Source organism: Harpia harpyja, chromosome W (assembly GCF_026419915.1).
Source record: "Harpia harpyja isolate bHarHar1 chromosome W, bHarHar1 primary haplotype, whole genome shotgun sequence".
Taxonomy (NCBI): domain Eukaryota; kingdom Metazoa; phylum Chordata; class Aves; order Accipitriformes; family Accipitridae; genus Harpia; species Harpia harpyja.
In genome coordinates, this window is record NC_068968.1 from 10,156,004 (window position 1) to 10,181,076 (window position 25,073).

At 43.1% G+C, this 25,073-nt stretch overlaps 1 protein-coding gene across 1 annotated transcript in view; it reads right to left on the reverse strand.

The window, feature by feature from the left end:
* The window catches only part of LOC128136117 (tyrosine-protein kinase Fer-like), a 194,526-nt gene extending 181,763 nt beyond the window's left edge, over nt 1-12,763 (reverse strand). Inside the window, exon 1 of the mRNA XM_052775260.1 lies at nt 12,625-12,763. The gene's annotated coding sequence lies outside the window, so the exon portion shown is untranslated. The remainder of the gene's footprint in view (nt 1-12,624) is intronic.
* Nucleotides 12,764-25,073: the final 12,310 nt, after the last annotated feature.

Sequence of the window (25,073 nt, forward strand, 5' to 3'; positions counted from 1 at the left end):
AGGGAGGAGGAGAGATTTTCTTCGTATTGACGGAGTTGGCGAGCCACTTCATCCACTGTCGGTGCCTCTTCGTCTTTCCAGGTCATTATCGCCAGTGAGTTGGCAATAGGACGATGGTGCACTCCGTACAAACTTCCGCCACATGGGTCGTGTGCATTGGACTTCGTCTGGATCTTTGGGTAATTGTGGGTTGTCTGGGTCATAATGAATCGTCTCTAGCACGGCTAATTCCATCAGATATTGGATACCTTTTTCCATGGTTGTCCACTTGCTTGATTGACATATAACATCTTCCTTAAAGGGGTACCTTTCCTTCACACTTGACAGGAGTCGCCTCCAGAGGCTGATGGCTTGTGTCCCTCTTCCAATTGCCTTGTCAATGCCACCTTCCCTGGAAAGCGATCCCAGCTGCTTGGCTTCCCTACCTTCTAATTCCAGGCTATTAGCCCCATTGTCCCAGCATCGGAGGAGCCAGGTGATAATATGCTCACCTATACAGTGGCCGAAATCTTTTCGCATATCCCGCAACTCACTCAAGGATAGGGTTTGGGGGATTACCTCTGGTTCTGCCTCTTCCTCCTGTTCCCGTGATGACCCTGGCTCATCTTCCTCCTTCGCTAAGCGAACTGATTTTTTTGTATATTTCTTCTTGTGTATGGGGGCAACTGATACTGGTGCAGGTTGGTCCACTGGTTCAGTTGCACTACTGCTCGCTGGGTTTTGGGTAACTACAGCATCTGTCGCTGGGGTCGGAGGGGCCGCAGCGCCCGTCGCTGGGGTTTGGGTAGCTGCAGTACTCGTCGCTGGGGCTGGAGGGACCACAGTGCCTGTCACCGGGGTTTGGGTAGCCACAGTGCTCGTTAACGGGGCTGGAGGGACCGCAGTGCCCATCGCCGAGGTTTGGGTAGCCGCAGTGCCTGTCATCTTGTTGTTAGATCCAGAGACCTTCTCTTCCCTTTGAGGGTACTGAGTGGTGTCGAATAGGGCTCGATAGGCATGGGCCAGGCCCCAGCACGTCGCAGTAATTTGTATCTCTCTGGAGTTGCCAGGGTGACTGCATACCTTTTCCAAATATTTTACTAGTTCTTCCAGATTCTGCACTTGTTCAGGGGTGAATTTCCAAAACATTGGAGGTGCCCACTGTTCTAGGTACTTGCCCATACTACCCCACACACCCTGCCACTCATAATTATCCAGCCTTGGGGCAGATCTCTGGGTGATCTTCTTAAATAGTTTTTTAACCTTAAACAAGAGCTGAACCGCATTCAGAAGCATGCCTGTTCCTAGCAGTAGGGCTAGGACCGTGCTGGTCTCAACATCCCAAGGGTATTTAAATTTTTTAAAATTCTCAAACGCCATTGTAACTGGATTGAAGGAGAAAGCAGAGGGGATGAAAGGTACCCCACCCATAGATTGGCTTTCCGAGGAGGTGTCCTGTGTTCAGCTGGGATAGAGTTAATTTTTACAGGAAGCTGGGAGGGGGCACAGCCAGGACAGCTGACATGAACTAGCCAAGGAGCTATTCCATACCATGTGACATCATGCTCAGCATATATATGGGGAGCAGGCTGGGGGGGGAGCTTTCGGGGGGGGGGGGGGGAAGTGGCGGAGCATTGGGTTCTGGGCGGTGAGCAGTTGCACTGTGCATCACTCGTTTTGTATATTCTTTTATTAGTACCATTGTTGTTGATGTTGTAACTTTTCTTTTTGTGTTGTCCCGGTAAATTGTCCTTATCTCAACCCATGAGGTTCTGGTTTTTTTATTCTTTTCTCCTTTCTGATTCTCCTCCCCATCCCACGGGAGGGGGCGGGGAGGAGTGAGTGAGCGGCTGCGTGGTGCTTTGTTAACGGCTGGGTTGAAACCACGACAGGAGGAAAGGTAAATGGTGTAATTATTAATAGTTTCCCACACACGGCTCCTGAAGTATAGAGGTGATGACAATGCTGAGTACAAATACCGGATTAGTCCCACAACCGATAAATTTATCATACCATAAGCCAGTATTACACAATACATCAAAGTGAAAACCTTAATCCACCTCCCATGAATGATAAGCAGCAGCAAAGGGACTACATACAGCAAGTGAGGTGATACATAACAGAACTTTAAAAATGAGAGCAACAATTCTAAGAACACATAAATAAACATAGTGACCAACGACTATTAGACCAATATAATGAATGCTTGTAACAAATTTGTTTTAACAAGCTGTGGTCAGGTTTGTCGTTATCTCAACCCTTCGTGCCCCACGTTGGGTGCCAAAATGGACTGTCATGGTTTAACCCCAGTTCAACAACTAAGCACCACGCAGCCGCTCACTCACTTCCCCCCCCCAACCCAGTGGGATGGGGGAGAAAATCGGGAAATAAGTAAAACTCGTGGGTTGAGATAAGAACAGTTTAATAGAACAGAAAAGAAGAAACCAATAATGATAACACTAATAAAATTACAATAGAAATAATAAAAGGATTAGAATATACAAGTGATGCACAATGCAATTGCTCACCACCCGCCGACCAACGCCCAGTTAGTCCCCGAGCAGCAATCCCCCCTCCCCCACCCCCACCCCCCCCAGTTTATATACTAGATGTGACGTCACATGGTATGGAATACCCCGTTGGCCACTTTGGGTCAGCTGCCCTGGCTGTGTCCTGTGCCAACTTCTTGTGCCCCTCCAGCTTTCTCACTGGCTGGGCATGAGAAGCTGAAAAATCCTTGACTTCAGACTAAACATTACTTCGCAACAACTGAAAACATCAGTATTATCAACATTCTTCTCATACCTAACTCAAAACATAGCACTATACCAGCTACTAGGAAGACGATTAACTCCATCCCAGCTGAAACCAGGACACAGCCTTAGTACTGTGTAAATTAAGGCAATGTTCAATACAAAAATTAAAATCATAGAATCATTTAGGTTGGAAAAGACCCTTAAGATCATCCAGTCCAACCATAAACCTAACACTGCCAAGTCCACCACTAAACCATGTCCCTAAGCGCCACCTCTACACGTGTTTAAATACCTCCAGGAATGGTGACTCAACCACTTCCCTGGGTAGTCTGTTCCAATGCTTGAGAACCCTTTCGGTGAAGATATTTTTCCTAATATCCAATCTAAACCTCCCCTGGCACAACTTGAGGCCGTTTCCTCTCATGCTATCACTTGTTACTTGGGAAAAGAGACCAACACCCACCTCACTACAACCTCCTTTCAGGTAGTTGTTGAGAGCTACAAGGTCTCCCCTCAGCCTCCTTTTCTCTAGACTAAACAGCCCCAGTTCCCTCAGCTGCTCCTCATAAGACTTGTTCTCTAGACCCTTCACTAGCTTCATTGAGGTGCTGGAGCATGTCCAAAGAAGAGCAATATCTTTCTTGTAATAAGGGGCCCAAAACTTAACACAGTACTCAAGGTGCAGCCTCACCAGTGCCGAGTACAGGGGAACAATCACTTCCCTGCTCCTGCTGGCCACACTATTTCTGATACAGGCCAGCATGCCATTGGCCTTCTTGGCCACCTGGTCACTCTGCTGACTCATATTCAGCCAGCTGTTGACCAACACCCCCAGGTCCTTTTCTGCCAGGCAGCTTTCCAGCCACTCTTCCCCAAGCCTGTAGCATTGTATGGGATTGTTGTGACCGAAGCGCAGGACCTGGCACTTAGCCTTGTTGAAACTCATACAATTGGCCTTGGCCCATCGATCCAGCCTGTCCAGATCCCTCTGTAGAGCCTTCCTTCCCTCAAGCAGATCAACCCTCCCTCCCAACTTGGTGTCGTCTGCAAACTTACTGAGAGCGCACTCGATCCCCTCATCCAGATCATTGATAAAGATATTAAAGAGAACTGGCCCCAGTACTGAGCCCTGGGGAACACCACTTTTGACTGGCTGCCAACTGGATTTAACTCCGTTCACCACAACTCTGGGCCTGGCCATTCAGCCAGTTTTTTACCCAGCAAAGAGTATGCCCATCCAAACCATGAGCAGCCAGTTTCACCAGGAGAATGCTGCAGGAAACAGTGTCAAAGGTTTTACTGAAGTCTGAGTAGACAACATCCACAGCCTTTCCCTCATCTACTAGGCAGGTCACCTTGTCATAGAAGGAGATCAGGTTCATCAAGTAGGACCTGCCTTTCATAAACACATGCTGACTGGGCCTGATCGCCTGGTTGTCCTGTATGTGCTGTGTGATGGCACTCAAGATGAGCTGCTCCATAACCTTCCCCGGCACCGAGGTCAGACTGACAGGCCTGTAGTTCCCCAGATCCTCCTTCTGGCCCTTCTTGTAGATGGGCGTCACATTTGCTAATCTCCAGTCCACTGGGACCTCCCCAGTTAGCCAGGACTGCTGATAAATGATTGAAAGCGGCTTGGTGAGCACTTCCACCAGCTCCCTCAGTACCCTTGGGTGGATCCCATCCGGCCCCATAGACTTGTGTGTGTCCAAGAGGTGTAGCTGGTTGCTAAGCATTTCCCCTTGGATTACGGGGGCTTCATTCTGCTCTCTGTCTTCCAGCTCAGCAGGCTTGGTACCCTGAGAGCAATTGGTCTATTAAAGACTGAGGCAAAGGTGGCATTAAATATCTCAGTCTTTTCCTCATTCTTTTTCACTGTTTCCCCCCACATCCAATAAAGGATGGAGATTCTCCCTAGCTCTCTTGTTGTTAATGTATTTATAGAGACATTTTTTATTGTCTTTTACCACAGTAGCCAAATTCATCTAATTTCAAATGCTCCAATATTGCAGAGGCAAAGATGTGGTAAACAAGTATCAAGATCTAACCCACTTCACTGTCTATAGCCTAAAAACCAATACTTTTAATTATATATAGAAATCAAGTGAAACCAATATAGATCACACTGTCACTTACTTGAAGCTAAAACTGTGAGAAGAATTACCAAATAGATTAATAGACATGGTCTATGCAATCTGTAGTTAGAATACTCTTAAAAAGTACAAGTGCATTTCAAAAGGCCAGCATTCAAAGAAACAATATCTGGCATCAATACATACAGGTATTTTCTCAGGTTTGATATTCCCCTGCTTGGTGTACACAGATGGCTTGATGGTCTGACCCAGTAGGGCAGCTATTTAGTCTAGTGCTCTGTTTCCAACCATGGCAACAGGATATGCTGTTTCAGTATAGTGAACAAGCCTGGCTATTATTTGTGGCTTGTTCATTCTTGTGCTTCCCCACATTCAGTTACTGGATTAGGGAAGAAATATTAGTAGTCCCATTTTTTGCTTCCCCACACAACATTATAACAGTAGCACTGAACATGCAGGACAGATTCCCAGACAGATTTTACAACCGCAGACTAGTGGTAAAATTGGGAAGTCCAAAGTAAAATCTAAATGCAGAAAAGATTTACTATGGAACCAGTACAAAATATGGGAAGTTTGAGACACAAAGATACTTTCTACTCCAGTGCAGAAAATACAAAAAGAAAGTGTGAAAGATATTACAAATAAAATCTTCCTCAAAAAAAAGAGGCAGAATAATATTTTATCTTAAAGGAAAAAAAAAAAAAGTAGAGATGGCATCATGATTTAAAGTAGCTAGATCAAGAACTGATGACAATGAACACACAAAATGACAAATTAATACAGAAAGACCTTCAAAAATTGCTTACCCTTACTGTGAAGGGATCTTTCCTACTTCTGGCAGATACCCATGAGCTTTATCTCTTTTTCCACACATGAACAATGCTTGCATAATTTGACATGTGAAATCTGAAATTGAAGTCTAGCACGTTTTGTAAAGGTAATAAAATTCCAGTGGCACCAAATAGAACAAATGAGTTTCAACTAGTTAAATCTTTATTTTAAGATGAGATCTATATCTCACTATAAAAATTACTGGTTATGCAAATTAGCCAATCAATATTTGGTAAGTATTAACAGTTAAAATATGTCCCAGAGTCAATTTTTTTTTTTAGAATCACTCCCAAAATAACAAACTAATAAATGATAAGTAAATTCTCAATGTACATTTAATAATATATTGTGAATTCCTTGAACAGTTCTGAATTTCAGTATAGTTACCAAACATGGTTTGTGACTTGTCTCAATCATCACCACCAAGAACAGCGATGCTGTAAGATTCCAAACTAAGCAATGATAAATTTTGTCAGTACGTCAATGAAAAAACTTCAATGACAGCCACATAAATCTTCGATACTGCAACACTGCCTTCAGCAAATAGAGCCAATATTCCAGCATTAGTAGTCTTCCTGGATTCCAGCAACAGCTCTGAAAACAGTACTTTTCACATCCAATCTACACCTAAAGATTGCAATCTATCCCTGACACATGATAATGGCCATACTGGGTCAGATCAAAGGTCCATGCAGTCCGCAGTCCTGTATCCTGCATCTCATTTGCTTTTGGTCATTGGCAGAGTAGGGAAGAAAAAAAGCACGTATATAGCAATACTTTCCCAGGATACTCTCCTACCCTTGTAATAACTTCTGGCTCAGGAATTTTATTATATATTGCCATGAAATATATCTGGGAATGTGACTGATAATCTTAAAATAATGATGGAACCATAAGCACCAGTTAAAACTTGTGGTTTATAATGTGAATGACAGCCCACATATTTAGAACTTTCCAGGCCAAGATAGGCAACTGATAAACCACAAACCAGAAGCAAGCCTGGCCTCCAGTTAAATTCAGAACAGGGGAGCACAGCATATACGTGGACCTTCAAGAATGCGGCATATGGAACAGGAATTGTATGCCAAGAGGCTCATACTTACTCTTGATCTGCTATCAATTCCCATGCTACATGGGCTCCAAATTGCTTAGCATGGCACATATTTTGCAGCCCTACTCTAAACATTAAGAATACTGCAAAAACAGAAGACGATTTGGATTCAGGAGAAACAAATGCTCAAATTCAAGGCTTTAGTAATGATTTAAAGACCACTTTACAACAGGTGATCAATTTACTATACAGTCCATCTCAATTTCTGAATGTGAGGCTTATAATAATCGTATTCCATTAACGCAAGGAAATCATTCTTACACCTCCATCCACACCCCAAATAAAAATTAGACTATTAAATAACTGAAATTTCTCTTAGTATAGGATCTAATCCTGGAATATACAAAAAAGACCATGAAACATAAAACGCATGCTTTACCTATCATTTGCTTACATTAATCACACATTCAGAATATTAATCTATACATGCATTGGAGGCTAATTGTATGTAATATAAACTAGCCTTCACTGACAACGTTTCCATAGAGCTACCGCTATTAATAGACATCCACAGTGGTAATCTAAAGCTAGCTTGATCATTTCAAAATTGGTCTGAAATATCAGTCTACCCAATAAAAAATAATCAGCTTATTTTCAGGAAGGTTTTCCCGCAAAAGGTAGCTTATATACCTTGAAAAATTTTCCCCAAGAAATTATCCTCAGTATACTTCTCTTTATACCTGCAGCTACTTCTTCTGACTTCCACTTTCTAAAATATACTTTTGTTTTCTAGGAACTCTGTGAAAGTAAAACAGACCAAATACATGATTTTTATTTTATTTCAGCATGTATTGTAAAATACATCACAAAAAATAAATTGGATAAGTTACTTTGGATTTTCAGATTATTACCAGAAGATATTTAAAAAAAAAAAAGAGAAAAGAGATTTGAAACAAATAGAAAGAGCAAAGATTTCTCAATTACTGCAAGTAGTATTATCCTATGACTTCACACACACAATTTTGAGGGAAGAAATAATTGTCTATACACATGCAACCAAAGATATTTTTTTTCTTTTTTTTAAGTTCTTAGAATTTCTTTTCTTATGAAAGTGCATTATATCAGGAAAATAGATAAATTCATTTATTTGTGAAATTTACACTTGATAAAACAAAAAGGAAGCCCATTAATAAGGAAAGGAGAAGCATGGGAGAACAAAAGATAATATATGGGAAAGACAAACTTAATAACAGTATTTTCAACAGACTGTAAGGAAACAAGTGGCAACCTGAGAAAGTGACTGACCAAGACACTGAAATTTCTCAAAACATTCAAAATTCAAGCTGCAACTCTGACTATAGTCTAGGTGAAGTGAACTGAGAAAGAAGACTGGATCTTTGAAGTTGTGTGGGTTTTGTTGTGGCTTTGTTGTTTGTTTTTTTTTAATATATTTTTACGTACGTGTGTGTGTGTGTGTGTGTGTGAAAAATGGGCTTTGCATATAGCTTGTAATTACAAGCTAATCTATATAAGCTACATCCAGACCAACATAAGCATTCACATACAATCTCATACCAGTTTAAAATTAAATCTTTAGACAAGGCATTCTATATTTGTTTAGCCATATGCCCTTCTAAAAAAAAAAGACACAAATTAAACAAAATTTAAAGAGAGACAGCCAGACTATGTAAGGGTAAAGAAAAGAGAACTGTTTTGCAGATCTCCATTATTTAAAACAAAGTACTTATAATGGTATGGTTATAACATTTTTTAAAAGTCTTACAATGGGATAATTTTAGTTCATATTCAAGCAGACATTATTTAGCATTCCTTTCTGGTTACTTAGTGACAGTCTAGAAACTAAGTGCTGCTTAAAACAAATACAAAATTTCCACTCTTCATAACCAATAATAGGAAAGACTAAGTGATGCTTACATTCAGCCACTGTAAAGAAACAGCAGCTATGCAAGCAAATACAAAAGGATAAAAAAATGCAGCAGGCTAGAAGCATTACATAATTCACTACAGTTTTAATAGCAGATACAAAAAAATCTTATGAGAAGTTCCAAAGACCAAGATTCAATTATGTAAGAGAAAGCCCACACCAGCAAAAAATTACAGGAGGAAAACATTATAGTAAATTTGGCTCCAGTCCTCCTATCACAAATACAAACCATGTAGAAACACCAGAACACCACTGGACAGGAACACTTTCTTCCCCCTTTTCAGGTTCAGACAGACTCATGAAAGTGAAAGGCATGTTACCAATAACACCTAAAGACATTCAAGTTTTAAGCAAATGTTAAAGAACTGCATGTTGTAAGATGCCCCTGTCTGAAAATTCCATTTTAATAAATCAAATTACTGATTGGAGCCACTTAACACAGACAAACTGTATCTTCTGCTCTCTGCACACAGACAATACACCCACCATTCTTCACTAAAAACTATACTATCACATATGTAAGAAGGGATAGTTTTTGTTTATCAATGTCTCCCATTTTCTCAACAGGCAATTTCAGGGGGAAAAAAGGACTCATGATTAATGCAGTTTAATACAATTCTGAATTGTATTTCTGCTTCTGTCAAAGAGCTCTTACATAATGCTAAACAAATCACAAACTTTTCACAGGTTGTCCCTACTTGAAAGGTAATTGATTTTTCATTAGATCTTAATTAGACATTTATTTTGATGCTTAATTTCTTAACATTTCAGTTCCTCATGTTAACATAAATAACTTCCAAAACAATAATATGAAAAAATTTTGAAGTCATACCCGCAAATGATTTTATGATGAGAGATGACAAGAATCCAAATTTCCCATCACATTAAGTCGATTAAAAGAAAAAAAAAAAAAAAAGAGACATTTTAGAAGCACCCTTGCTGATTTCTAAAAACTACTTCCAAAACTTTCTATACACCACATACCATCACACACACGAAGCTCTTAAAAATAGTGTCCTGGCTTTGGCTGGGATAGAGTTAATTTTTTTTCTAGTAGCTGGTATAGTGTTATGTCTTGGATTCAGTATGAGAAGAATGTTGATAACACTGATGTTTTCAGTTGTTGCTAAGTAGTGTTTAGTCTCAAGTCAAGGATTTTTCAGCTTCTCATACCCAGCCAGCAAGAAGGCTGGAGGGGCACAAGAAGTTGGGAGGGGACACAGCCAGGGCAGCTGACCCAAAGTGGCCAAAGGGATATTCCATACCATGTGACGTCAATGCCTAGTATATAAACTGGGGGGAGCTGGCCTGGGGGGATCACTGCTCCGGAACTAACTGGGCATCGGTCAGCAGGTGGTGAGCAATTGCATTGTGCATCACTTGTTTTGTATATTCCAATCCTTTTATTATTGTTATTGTCATTCATTTTATTATTGTTGTTATTTTCATTATTATTTTCTTCCTTTCTGTCCTATTAAACTGTCTTTATCTCAACTCACAAGTTTTACTCTTTTTTTTTTTTTCCTGATTCTCTCCCCCATCTCACTGGGTGGGGGGGAGTGAGTGAGCAGCTGCATGGTGCTTAGCTGCTGGCTGGAGTTAAATCATGACAGTCTAAAGTTAACTATCTTTTCTTGAACCCTGGAAACAAAGCTAAGAATTCCATTGCTTCACTATTAACAAAAGTTTCCAAAATAAATCTTTCTGCAGAAATGCTGCAGTGATCTAATGCAAATGTTACAGAGCAGAAACTTGCAGCATATTCACATACACAGTATTTTAGATCTTTCTATTCCTTAACAAAATGGTGAATACTCAACAATTCCCATGTCCCTCCTGCATAATAATCCTCCCTTCTTAAGTTTTCTAAAACCATTTTTATAATGTAAATAAATCAAAATAAATCAATACTATAATTAAGACAGTATTAAGTGGAAAGTCTTTTCTCTTAAGATAAAAGCACATAGCAGTTTACTTTCTGCTGGAATGAGCATAAACTCTCTTCTCTTGCTGCTGCCGATCCCTCCCTCCTCCCTCCCCCCCCCCCCGCAAAAGAATTCCCCTTCCTTTTCCTAGACCCACTTCCCACACACAGAAAAAGACTCCTCCCTGTGAAGGGATGACCTCATGCAGCTAATCCATCCTTGTATGCAGCAACTCCAGGCTTGCTGCCAGCTTTCTCTGCCTTCAGGCAGAGAAAGCAACATACCTTCCTTCACCCTGCTGATAGCTCAAAAAAACATCCATAAGTGGCAGCCAATCACTTTATACATTGAGAATCCAAATATCAACTAAAGAACCACCTTCTTTTGAAAGATTCAGATGTGACAAGAAGTAGTCACAAGTAAGTTGTGACTATAGTTGTAGGAAAGCAGGGAAGGATCTTGGTGATAATTAATAAAGCCTTTGCTCAGTTTAAAAGTAACCTTGTATATAAGACAATCTTTTCCTTCAAAGAAGTATCTTTGAAAGCTCAGCTCTTTTGGGGTTAACATTCCACAAAGGTTTACTCTAAACTTTTAACGGTACTGATAACCTGCTACAAACCTATTAAAAAGGAATTTATAAAAGGAGAAATGCACAACATACACATCTCACCAACAATAATCATTATGGTAACTCAACCTATGGCATTAATTACCATTTGCTTTGACTGTGAGCTGTTTAGAAGTATGAACTTTCCACCTTCTTGAGTCTTCCAAAGGCTAACACACGTATAGCAAAACATATCAGTCATTTCTTTTCTAGACAATATACCTTTATTATATATAACTTAATGTGTGCAATAATTAACTTAAAATAATATCCAGTAATTTCTTTTGACCTTAAATCAAAAAGTTTCAGATGTTGCCCAGGTTTTTCTTACATTGCAACTTGTTAAAAGAAACTACATTAAGATATAGCAGAATATCCAAGTCACTTTGTGTAGGTTTGTTACAAAGTGGAGAAAATTTATGTCAAGTATTTGGAAGATATTTTTTCTCACTGCATTTAGAAAGTCAGAAAACAGTCTAACTTGTATCAAAATAAAAAAAAAAAACACCCACACACAGATGTTCATGTGGGATGAGTCACTTCCAAGTCTGTATGTTTACATAAGTTTAAACAAAACAGAAACATATTCCAACACAAAAAGGTATCTTTAATGCCTTTCTATATCTTGTGCCCTCATATACCAACATGTCAGCATTTGGTATTCTTAAATACCAAACCCATGAACAGAAAACAACATGTTTACTTATAGCAGATTCAAAATAGGCACATGAATAAGAAAGGGACTTTTTGGTGTTACTGTGTCAGCTATCTAGACAGCCTCCAAATCTATATTCAAAGTTAAGAAAGTCTCTAAGCTGTACAGAATTGCTAGAGGAAAAACAGGGCCTTATTTTCCCATTTATTTGAGGGGAGCCACGCATCATAAAGCTACAAGTGGTGACTGGGGCACTCCCCTCCCCCTTTTATTCCCCCCCCCCCCGCAGCATTTATAGCCCAGCCAGTGTGCCTTGGTACACCAGGAGCAAAGCAAGGGAGCTGCAGCTCTGAGGCCAGGCACCCCGGGTACTGGCGGGGACAGGCACAGCAGGAACCGAACTGACTTGGCCCTTTCTCTCCCCTCATCCCCGAGGATGCCGCCGAGCCCGAGCCTCACATGCCCGGGGGCCCACTCGACCCACCACGCTACCAGCTACGCCAAGGCGGAGCCGCCACCAGGCAAGAAGCACTCCCGACTACTCCCGGCACCGCCACCGCCACACCCTCAGAAGAAAGCGCGAGCTGTATCGAGTGCGCCCGGCCTGCAGGTAAATCAGCTCGCGGGGCCTACATGCCGCCGCCGCCTCCCATGCCCCAGCTCCCTCGCGGGTGAGCAAGACACTGCGGAGTGTAGTCACATCGCACGCCAGCGACGACACTCCTGGGATGTAGTCACCACCACATGCACCGCACCATACACAGGACCTACCTACCTACCTGACAAACCGACACCCTCCGCCACGACAGGGGTCACAACCCCACCAGCATCACATGAGCAGAGCCAACGAATCAACGCCAGACTCACTTCTCCCCGTCAACCAATCTGGGCCCTCACCGTCCCTTGGTGACGCTCTGTGACTGGCGGCTAGTAAGTGAGGGAAGAGGCATTGCTGCTCCCGTTCCCCGGCTAGGAGGGAGGATGCGATTAGCTTCCGGGGGGGAGCCGCGGGCGGTGGGTGCTGTGGCGCCCCGCGGGGGGCTGAGACCTTTGAGGGGAGGCCAGGACAGACACCCCTCGCTCGCGCCTGTGGACTGTGTTCCTAGGGCCACCGCCCTGCCCTCGGCTTCTCGCTACTGAACTCCGGTGCCTATTGCTCTTGCTTGTTAAAGAGCAGAGTAACCAAAAGGCGACGATGGTGCGGGCGGTTGGGGGCCCGGCCCGTTAGGCCCTGCGGAAGGCAGGCAGGGCAGCGCAGCGCAGGCGGTTTGTCCACTCAAAGTGCAGCCCCTCGGCCGGGGCGCTAGCGGGGCAGTGTGGTCAGGCTACAGATGGTGTGGCAAAGCCACCAAGGGTATTGCTACAGATACTTGTAAGGGAGAAAGAGCCTAATACCCGTTCACAGCTGTTTCTGGCATAATTTACTATGCATGGTTAAACTGTTGTGGCTTTCTGTGCCCATCAAGCACTCTAACAAGAGGTAGATATTGGAATTATATATATGTAATACCTATTATGTCAGAACCTGTGGTAGACCACCAACTGCCAGCCCAGGCAGTGATGACAGTAGCTCCCAACACTGCAGTGTCAGATGAGAATGAATATGTAGCTGGGTGCCAGGGTGACCTGACAATATCAACCTCAGCAGCCACTTCTGGTTCTTTTCTTTCTGTAGGCAGAAATGCAGAATTTTCAGCAACTACCATACCATCAGAGGCTGATTGCTCTCATACAACAGGTCAAGCATAGGAGTGACCTTTGAGATGCTTAAAAGCCACATGAGATGAAAAGTCAAGTCTGCCATGCTCTCTGTAATCAGATTCATATGGACAAACATTCCTAAAATTTCCCATAAAAATGTGTGAAAAATCACTGTTGAATATAAAGTCACCTGTGCATTAAAAAGTGCTCTTAAAATCTACCACTGCTGGAAAACAATACATCACATTTTTTTTTACTAAATGTTTTTAACTATCTTTTTAATCTCTTTAATCACTTTTGACTTTTCCAAACAGTCTCAAAAATATTTTTTGTATCCTGATTTTAGCATCAAATGTTGCCACCTTCAAAAGTTAGTGGAGAATGGAAACAGAAGATTTGATTCAAACTTTAATAACTGGTGAGGAACATTTACATAATTAAAATGTTAAAATATAATGTACACCAAGTTTAATATATTTGTATAATTTTTCTGCTATTTAGTACTTGATGATGGAAATGTAGGTGAGAACATAAAAGAAATGTAGAGACAAAAATATGGCAAAGCCTGAGAAAATAACTCATGGACATTGCAGCTTATGGAGAGAGAAAAAAGTCTGATGTTTTGTTATCTAGAGAATTTAGTATCAGGAACGGGTAACAAGAAGCAGCAAAAAAGTTGAGCTATTATTGTGACACTAACTTAAGAGGTTGGGGAAATATTGCATGAATATTAGTGTTCTATAGTCTCTTTTTAACAAGCTCTGTTTTAAGCAAAGAATTAAATTTAATTAAGAAGTAGTAACAAGGTCTGATATTGCAATGCATTCCATGCATAAGAACATAAGAACCACCATAACAGGTTAGATTAGTTACAGACAAGTATCTTGTTTCAAGTAGCGGCCAGTAGCTGGTATTTCGGAAGGAGTCTAAAAAACAGGACATGGGCAGAGCAATCCTATTCCAATCCAGGACTTAAGCTACAATTTGTTTCTAGACCATCGTGTTTAAAAAACACTAGTGAAACTATGCTGTGTGCACTCATCTGGCTGTGTTTTTTAAGCCACTGTGCTTTTTTCTTCCTTATGGAAGTCTTATGGAAACCATTTCCTTTATTTACTTATCAGGTGAAAAAAAAAAAAGCTTCCTTCTGTACTTCCTCCATATGCACCTCATTGCAAGATTGGGACCTAAAATTAGAAGCAAATTTGCATAATATTAAATACACAATGGAGACAAATAACGAAAAGCTGTTATTTGATTTGCAGTAAAAAGTGGTTTTTTAAGATGTAATTTATTGTTGGATACTTTTCAATAATGTTATGTTTGGGATAAAAATATTAATTTAGATGCAAATACAAAATTCAACATAAGAAATCATCAATGACAAGGTTTTATGACACATGCAGGTGCAGACAGCCTTATTCAGTCCTGTTTCAGCTATACTCAAAGATTATATCCTATTGTATTGGGCAGATAACTTGTCAGTCAAGTTGTACACATGACTAAAGAAGATCTTTTATGATTATGTCTATGGTTTGGTAATTTAGCCAGCCTTGATAGTCTTGAACCTGATGAGAACCAGTAGAAGCTGCTGTGAGGTTAGAAGAATCTCTCTCCTTTAGTTTTCCAATTAGAGTTTTTAAAATGTACCAAAGAACAAGCTTGACTTTTGAGGAAGAAAGGATTGCTTGTTTCTTTTTGTAATTAGTTGTTTTCAAACCCTTCGTATATTTATTAAATGGAGGGGAAAAAAAGGGTAGGCCTATACTGTGGTCACTGCAGTATCATGTAGAAATATGCAAGCTAGTCTGAAATTTAAATTAATTTCATTTAGAAATTGCAACCAATAATTGAATAGGAAAAACATTAAAAGTGTATTAGCACTTGCAATTAAAAGCCTAAAGTAACAACTTTATTCCTGACAGGTTGCAGATGCTAATCCTCTCCTCTCTTCCCCACCCCAGTCTTCTTGCTCTGAACACGTTCCTTTCCTACTCAGACCCATACATGATTTCCTCTGCCCCAGTCCTACCTGGCCTGAGACAGGGCCCATAAGTTCATTAACATCAGCACCTTAAATCAGCTAGTTTGGACAACTGTAGCAGTCAAGCATCGCTTCAGACATCATTGCAAAATACAGAATCTGCCTGAGAAACTCAGTAAGCGTATGAACACATGCTGAGTTCTGGGGTGCAACACCTCAACACCTACCAAGCAGAATGCTTCATGGCTGAACTAGTTGAAGTAATAGCAACTGTCTAGTAGAAATACCAGAAGAATTAAATTTATTATTCTGATTCTGTCTTCTCTTCTCACATGACTCATCTTCTGTAAACTTTCATGCTTTCATTTTTGCAAGCTTCCTACTTACTGAAGGAAGAATCTTCAGTCTTTCTATCATATTCTATTCTCCCACCACTGTGACCCTAGAATAGCAAGAGTCTTGTCTTATTGAGTTAAGCTCTAGGTTTCAAGAATCCTTTCTTTTTTGTTGCCAGTCTATAATTCAGTCAGCACATTTTCATGATTTTGAATGTTTTTTTCCTACCTTCATCTAATTTATTTTTGTTTATGGTTCATTGCCTTAGATTCCTGAATGCAAGATGCAAGTATCTCTTTTATACTGCCAATACTCATGTTGAAAAACCTTAAAGTTATTCTTAGATGACAGACACTTTAGCACTGTATTACTTGAAGAATGCTAACAACTTTAAATGAAGTTACATGTGTGGAAGGAAATAAAAATGTAAGTGTTCCTCAAAATCACTCCTTCAAATAGCTAAATGTCCTGGTTTCAGCTGGGATAGAGTTGATTGTTTTCCTAGTAGCTAGTACAGTGCTATGTTTTGAGTTCAGTATGAGAAGAATGTTGATAACACTGATGTTTTCAGTTGTTGCTAAGTAGTGTTTAGACTAAAAGTCAAGGATTTTTCAGCTTCTCATGCCCAGCCAGCAAGAAAGCTGGAGGGGCACAAGAAGTTGGCACAGGACACAGCCAGGGCAGCTGACCCAAAGTGGCCAACGGGGTATTCCATACCATGTGACGTCACATCTAGTATATAAACTGGGGGGGGTGGGGGCGGGGGGATCACCGCTTGGGGATTAACTGGGTGTTGATCGGCGGGTGGTGAGCAATTGCACTGCGCATCATTTGTACATTCCAATCCTTTCATTATTGCTGTTGTCATTTTATTAGTGTTATCATTATCATTATTAGTTTCTTCTTTTCTGTTCTATTAAACCATTCTTATCTCAACCCACGAGTTTTACTTCTTTTCCCGATTTTCTCTGCCATCCCACTGGGTGAGGGGGAAGGGAGTGAGCAGCTGCGTGGTGCTTAGTTGCTGGCTGGGGTTAAACCATGACACTAAAGTAGAAGGCAAGTCATTGCAAAAATTCAACATCAAAAAATCTCTTGGATATACTGAAGTGAGGGATATAAATAAGTTAATAAATTCCTAATAATTTCAGGCTTTTGACCAACAATGAGATTCCTTGATTCTCAACAAGGGCATATGAATTCTTTCCTATTCAGTTAGATTTGCTGCAATTTCTTGATGAGTTACGTATAAAAGAATATTTCTAAACTATTGCATAACTTGGAAAAAAATGCAGTTAACTGTTTTACTCATTCTTTACCTTTCTAACATGTCTTCTATTTGCTATTGCTATTACTATAAAGAAATACAGTAAAAAGGTTTAAATGCCTACACAAAATGTGTATAAAAGCATTGGAGCTTTTGTGCCAGATATAGAATGCAATTACTACTGTTATTATTATCTATGAAAATTAATCTGATTCTTCTATTACATATCTAGAGAATAACATCATAAAACCCAGGCATGCTGAAGCAATAAAACTAAGAACATGCGAATACAGAGCAGAGCAAACACCTGAAGTTTTTCTTTTCACTTTTGCCATAGACATTCTATTGGACTTGAGCAAAACTCTCTCTCTGCCTCAGTATCTCTATCTATAAATGGCAACATTAATACTTTCCTTGAGGCATTGCACTGAGTTTGCGTGGCAAGGTTTTGGTAGCTGGGGTCTTGTGTGGATTGTCCGGCTCATAGTTCACAAACAAGTTTCACCATGTCTAGTGCACACAGGCAACTCATGGGGGGTTACAAAAGTGACCCAGCCTTGGATTGCCTTGAGGCCCTGTCTCTGTGCAGAGATGACTCACGGGGAGCTGTGTAGACAGTTTAGCCCTGGGTTGTCTGATAAACCCTAAACTAAACAGGGTGTTGGCTGTGCCATTCAAAGAACCAAAACCTGAACTGAGCCTTGAAATCCCTTAACAAATAGTATGCCCTGAGTCTCAATCCAACCACTATTCAGTTGCCTGAGGAAGCAAGGTAAAAAAAAAACAAAAACAAAACCTGGAGGGTTTCAGCTTCAGTTTCAAATGACAACCTTGTGTATTCAAACAATCACAGACCAGCAAAGGAAAGATAAGGGGAAACTCCATTCAGATATACATAATCCATTTAGGCATATATCATAATCCACTCAGACATAGTCGTACACACCATTCCACAAGTCAGGGGATAAAAACTCTAAGATTCAGGTTGGAAATGGGGGAGTCAGTTCTCCAACTATACAGTTGGCTTGTGAAGGAAACCCTTCCCCTCCTTGATCGGGATGCCGGTCGAGGTAGCTTCCCTGGGATTGAGAGCCCTTACCTGGAGGGGTAAGTGAATATTGTTTATGCTTTAAGTTTGTAAACACGTGTGTGCTTGTGGTTGTCTGTGAATCGCTTGTGGTTGTAATAATGTACTACTCTTGCCTTAAAAAATTGCAATGGTGCATTCCTCCATTGTATCTGTAAAACCTGCAATAGTGGTGTGTTAAGTCTGTAAGTGAAGTTCAAATAAATCATTTGCTTGAACCTTGCAGTTAAGTCCTTTTCCGTCACATTAATTTGGCGTAGTCGGCAGGATACAATGGAGGAACTATTGCAGAAACATGGTCGTAAACATTCTCCTGCAGACAAGGAGAAGGCGAAGAAGTTGTGGAGAAGTAAAGAGAAAGTGGTGGCATGGGTAGAGCAGTGTAGGAAGGAACAAAAGAAAAAGAAAAGGGAAAGGTAAAGGCATCCTGTGCACTGTTTTTGGAGCATGCCTAACTTGTGCACAGGAGGAGGCACTGAAATCTGGGACGGCAAAAATAACAGGTGCAGCCGATCTCATTGAAGATACAAAATTCAGGGCATTAGAAACTGAAGTTTGTCCTGGGTTCAGCTGGGATAGATTTAATTTTTACAGGAACCTGGGAGGTGGGGGGGGGGGGGCATAGCCGGGGCAGCCGACCTGAACTAGCCAAGGAGCTATTCCATACCATGTGACATCATGCTCAGTATATAAATGGGGAGCGGGCCGGGGGGAGGGGTCGGGACGGCGGAGCATCGGGTAACGGGTGGTGAGCAGTTGCACTGTGCATCACTCCTTTTGTATATTCTTTCATTAGTACCGTTGTTGTTGTTGTTGTAACCTTTTTTTTTGTGTTGTCCCAGTAAACTGCCCTTATCTCAACCCTCGAGGTTCCAGGTTTTTTTTTTTCTTTTCTCTCCTCCGTCTCCTCCCTATCCCACCGGAGGGGGGCGGGAGGAGTGAGCGAGCGGCTGCGTGGTCCTTTGTTACCGGCTGGGCTGAAACCACGACAGTCCTTTTTGGCGCCCAACGTGGGGCACGAAGGGTTGAGATAACGACAGATCTGGCCAGAACGTGTTGAAACAAATTTGTCATACGCATTTCTTATATTAGATAAATAGATGTTAGTCACAATGTTGATTCATTTGTTTACATGGTGGCGTTTTGTAAGTTCTTATGTGCTCTATGTATTGCCTGTAGTCACGTTTCTCACCTCTGGGAGAGTGATTGGGATTATCATTTTGCTGTACTGGGCAATGTCGACTTGTGAAATGATTACATCACTGGTCATGAGGTTAAGCTGGTATCTGTATGAGGCAGTGATATCATTTCCATACTTCGGGCACCTTCTATCGGATTTTATTGGTAATTACACTCACTCCATGGGGAAGTCAGGGGGGGATACTTCCCCCCGTCCGTTCGCCTCCCTTCTCTCCTTCCGACTAATTACAACAGCTTTTGAGAATTTTGAATATCCTTGGGATGCGCAAGCCAGTGTGCTGTTAGTGCTATGCCTCCTGAATATGTTTCAGGTCTTGTTTAGGGCTACAAAAAGGCTCTTTAAGAGTACCACCCAGAGATCTGCCCCAAAGCTGGATATTCATGGGTGGCACGGCATGTGGGAGGATATGGGCAGGTATCTAGAGAACTTCTCACCTCCAGTGGCTTGGACGTTCACTCCCGAACAACTACAGAACCCTCATGAAGTGGTAGAATATTTGAAAGAAAAATGCTGTGGCTATTCCAAAGACGTACAAGTCACTGCACTGTGCTGGGCCCTGGCCAGTATCTACCAAACACTGCTTGATATTAGGCAGCACCCTCAGGGGGAAAAGGGGGAAAAGATGGAAAACAGGGCAACAGGCACCGTGGCTACCCCAACCCCGGCAACAGGCACCGTGGCTACCCCAACCCCGGTGACAGGTACTGCAGCTAAACCAGAGAACCAACCTGTGCCAGTATCAGTCGCCCCTGTACAGAAAAAGAAACACACAAAGAAATCAGTTCACTTAGTGAGAGATGAAGATGAACCAGGGTCATCGCGAGAACAGGAGGAAGAGGCAGAACCTGAAATAATTACCCGATCTCTATCCCTGAGTGAGTTGCGTGACATGCGAAAAGATTTTAGCCGCCACCCAGGTGAGCACATTGTTACCTGGCTGCTCCGATGCTGGGATAATGGGGCCAGTAGTTTGGAATTAGAGGGTAAGGAAGCCAAGCAGTTGGGATCTCTGTCTAGGGAAGGGGGCATCGACAAGGCGATTGGGAGAAAAACACAAGTCCTCAGCCTCTGGAGGCGACTTCTGTTAGGTGTAAAGGAAAGATACCCCTTCAAGGATGAAGTTACATGTCACCAAGGCAAGTGGACCACCATGGAGAGAGGTATCCAGTACCTGAGGGAATTAGCTGTGCTGGAGGTGATTTATAATGATCCAGAAAATGCGCAGTCACCCACAGATCCAGATGAAGTCCAATGCACACAACCGATGTGGTGGAAGTTTCTACGAAGTGCACCACCAACCTATGCCAACTCATTGGCAGTAATGTCCTGGAAAGAAGGCAATGGACAAACGGTGGATAAATTAGCTGTCCAACTCCGGCAATACGAAGGAAGTCTCTCTTCCTCCCTACGGGCCTGTGTCTCAGCCGTAGAGGAATTGTCCCGAGAGTTCCAGCAATTCAAAGTGGATATGTCCTCCTCCCCACCTGTACAGGCCCGCATCTCAGCTATTGGGAGTAAGCACTCCTCTGCCCAAGAGAGAGAAGAGAGAAAGTACACACGACGGGCTAACCTGTGGTTTTACCTGCGTGACCATGGAGAGGACATGAGGAAGTGGGATGGAAAACCTACCTCAGTCCTGGATGCACGGGTACAGGAGTTGCGAGAAAAAGCAACCAGAAAAGAGGATTCTTCTTGGAAAGCTGCTGCTCCAGTTTCCCGTGAGCAGTCCCCCAGATGCAGTAGAAGGGCTGATCTCATTTCTGATCCTCTTGAAGGGACTTCTGATTCACGTGTGCGAAAAGTGAGTAACGGATATTCTAACCAGGATTAGAGGGGCCCTGCCTCCAGCCAGGTGGAGGAGAGGGACAACCGAATCTATTGGACAGTGTGGATTCAATGGCCTGGCACGTCCGACCCACAGGAATATAAGGCTCTAGTAGACACTGGTGCACAATGCACCCTAATGCCATCAAGTTATAAAGGGGCAGAACCCATCTGTATCTCTGGTGTGACAGGGGGATCCCAAGAGCTAACCGTATTGGAAGCTGAAATGAGTCTAACCGGGAATGAGTGGCAGAAACACCCCATTGCAACTGGCCCAGAGGCCCCGTGCATCCTTGGTAGAGATTATCTCAGGCGGGGGTATTTCAAGGACCCAAAAGGGTACCGTTGGGCCTTTGGTATAGCTGCCTTGGAGACGGAGGAGATTGAACAGCTGTCTACCCTGCTTGGTCTCTCTCAAGACCCTTCGGTTGTGGGGTTGCTGAAGGTTGAAGAACAACAGGTGCCAATTGCTACCACGACGGTGCACCGGCGGCAATATCGCACCAACCGAGACTCCCTGATCCCCATCCATAAGCTGATTTGCCAATTGGAGAGCCAAGGAGTGATCAGCAAGACTCACTCACCCTTTAATAGTCCCATATGGCCCGTGCGGAAATCTAATGGGGAGTGGAGACTAACAGTAGATTATCGTGGGCTGAATGAAGTCACGCCACCGCTGAGCGCTGCTGTGCCAGATATGTTAGAGCTTCAATATGAACTGGAATCAAAGGCAGCTAAGTGGTATGCCACAATTGACATTGCTAATGCATTTTTCTCCATTCCTTTGGCAGCGGACTGCAGGCCACAGTTTGCTTTCACTTGGAGGGGCGTCGAGTACACCTGGAATCGACTGCCCCAGGGGTGGAAACACAGCCCCACTATTTGCCATGGACTGATCCAGGCTGCACTGGAAAAAGGTGAAGCTCCAGAACACCTGCAATACATTGATGACATCATTGTATGGGGCAACATGGCAGAAGAAGTTTTTGAGAAAGGGAAGAAAATAATCCAAATCCTTCTGAAAGCTGGTTTTGCCATAAAAGAAAGTAAGGTCAAGGGACCTGCACAGGAGATCCAGTTCTTAGGAGTAAAATGGCAAGACGGGCGTCGTCAGATCCCTATGGATGTGATCAACAAAATAGCAGCTATGTCCCCACCGACTAATAAAAAGGAAACACAGGCTTTCTTAGGTGTTGTGGGCTTTTGGAGAATGCATATTCCAAATTGCAGTCAAATTGTGAGTCCTCTCTACCAAGTTACCCGGAAGAAGAATGATTTTAAATGGGGGCCTGAGCAACAACAAGCCTTTGAACAAATTAAGCGGGAGATTGTTCATGCAGTAGCCCTTGGGCCAGTCCGGGCAGGACAAGATGTTAAAAATGTGCTCTATACTGCAGCCGGGGAGAATGGCCCTACCTGGAGCCTCTGGCAGAAAGCACCAGGGGAGACCCGAGGCCGACCCCTGGGGTTTTGGAGTCGGGGATACAGAGGATCCGAGGCTCGCTATACTCCAACTGAAAAAGAGATATTGGGAGCATATGAAGGAGTTCGAGCTGCCTCAGAAGTGGTTGGTACTGAAGCACAGCTCCTCTTAGCACCCCGACTGCCAGTGCTGGGCTGGATGTTCAAAGGGAAAGTCTCCTCTACACATCATGCAACTGATGCCACGTGGAGTAAGTGGGCCGCACTGATCACACAACGAGCTCGCATAGGAAACCCCAGTCGCCCAGGAATTGTGGAAGTGATCACGGACTGGCCAGAAGGCAAAGATTTTGGAATGTCACCAGAGGAGGAGGTGACACGGGCTGAAGAGGCCCCGCTGTATAATAAACTGCCAGAAAATGAGAGGCAATATGCCCTGTTCACTGATGGGTCCTGTTGCATTGTGGGAAAACATCGGAGGTGGAAGGCTGCTGTATGGAGTCCTACACGACTAGTCGCAGAAACTGCTGAAGGAGAAGGTGAATCGAGTCAGTTTGCAGAAGTGAAAGCCATCCAGCTAGCGTTAGACATTGCTGAAAGAGAGAAGTGGCCAGTGCTCTATCTCTATACTGACTCATGGATGGTGGCAAATGCCCTGTGGGGGTGGCTACAGCAATGGAAGAAGAGCAACTGGCAGTGCAGAGGTAAACCCATCTGGGCTGCCGCACTGTGGCAAGATATTGCTGTTCGGATAGAGAAGCTAGTGGTAAAAGTACATCACGTAGATGCTCATGTACCCAAGAGTCGGGCCACTGAAGAACATCAAAACAACCAGCAGGCAGATCAGGCTGCCAAGATTGAAGTGTCTCAGGTGGACCTGGACTGGCAACATAGGGGTGAGCTATTTATGGCTCAGTGGGCCCATGATACCTCGGGCCATCAGGGAAGAGACGCAACATATAGATGGGCTCGTGATCGAGGGGTGGACTTGACCATGGACACTATCGCGCAGGTTATCCATGAATGTGAAACATGTGCTGCAATTAAGCAAGCCAAGCGGCTAAAACCCCTGTCGCATGGAGGGCGATGGCTGAAATATAAACAGTGGGAGGCCTGGCAGATTGACTATATCACACTCCCACGAACCCGCCAAGGCAAGTGCCATGTGCTTACAATGGTGGAAGCAACCACTGGATGGCTGGAAACATATCCTGTGTCCCACGCCACTGCCCAGAACACTATCCTGGGCCTTGAAGAGAAAGTTTTATGGCGACACGGCCCCCCAGAAAGAATCGAGTCGGACAACGGGACTCACTTCCGAAACAACCTCAGAGACGCCTGGGCCAAAGAGCATGGCATTGAGTGGGTATATCACATCCCTTATCACGCACCAGCCTCCGGAAAAATCGAACGATACAATGGACTGCTGAAAACTACATTGAGAGCAATGGGGGGTGGAACTTTCAAACATTGGGATACACATTTAACAAAAGCCACCTGGTTAGTTAATACTAGAGGATCTGCCAATCGGGCTGGCCCCGCCCAACCAAGACTTCCACATACTGTAGAAGGGGATAAAGTCCCTGTAGTGCGCATGAGAAGTATGTTAGGAAAGGCAGTCTGGGTTAGTCCCCCCTCAAGCAGAGACAAACCCATCCAAGGGGTTGTTTTTGCTCAGGGACCTGGGTACACCTGGTGGGTGATGCAGAAGGATGGGGAAGTTCGATGTGTACCTCAGGGAGATTTGATTTTGGGAGAGAATAGCCAGTGAATTAGGCTGTATGATATTTAACTGCTAAATAACCTGCCAATGTATGTCATTGTATCTATAGTGTCTATATGCCATATCAAGGGTATTACTGTAAGAATTACCCAAATGACTGAAGGATGGACTTTGAAACTGAGCCAAGTACAACAGTGATAGAACTTGAACTGGAGCCCAGCAATTTCCTCAAGATCAGCCTCTTCGACCTGCAGGCCAAGGGCGTGGGTTGCACCAAATGTACCAGCCACAAGTTCCAGAGGCAGCATACAACAACCTAACACCTCACACCATCTCTCCTATCCTGAAGAACTGTTACAACAGATGGAGCCCCAAAGTCATGGACTAAATAAAATTGATGGACACATTGGAGGGATAGCCCATCGACTAAGGGAATACTATTTGTGTGTGTGTGTGGGGGGGGGTGTCCATATACATATATATATATATGACAAGGAAAGTGATAGTAGTTGATTGGAAAATGTAAGATCTGGGCATGATGTAGATGGTATAGAATAAGGGGTGGATAATGTCCTGGGTTCAGCTGGGATAGAGTTAATTTTTACAGGAACCTGGGAGGTGGGGGGGGGCATAGCCGGGGCAGCCGACCTGAACTAGCCAAGGAGCTATTCCATACCATGTGA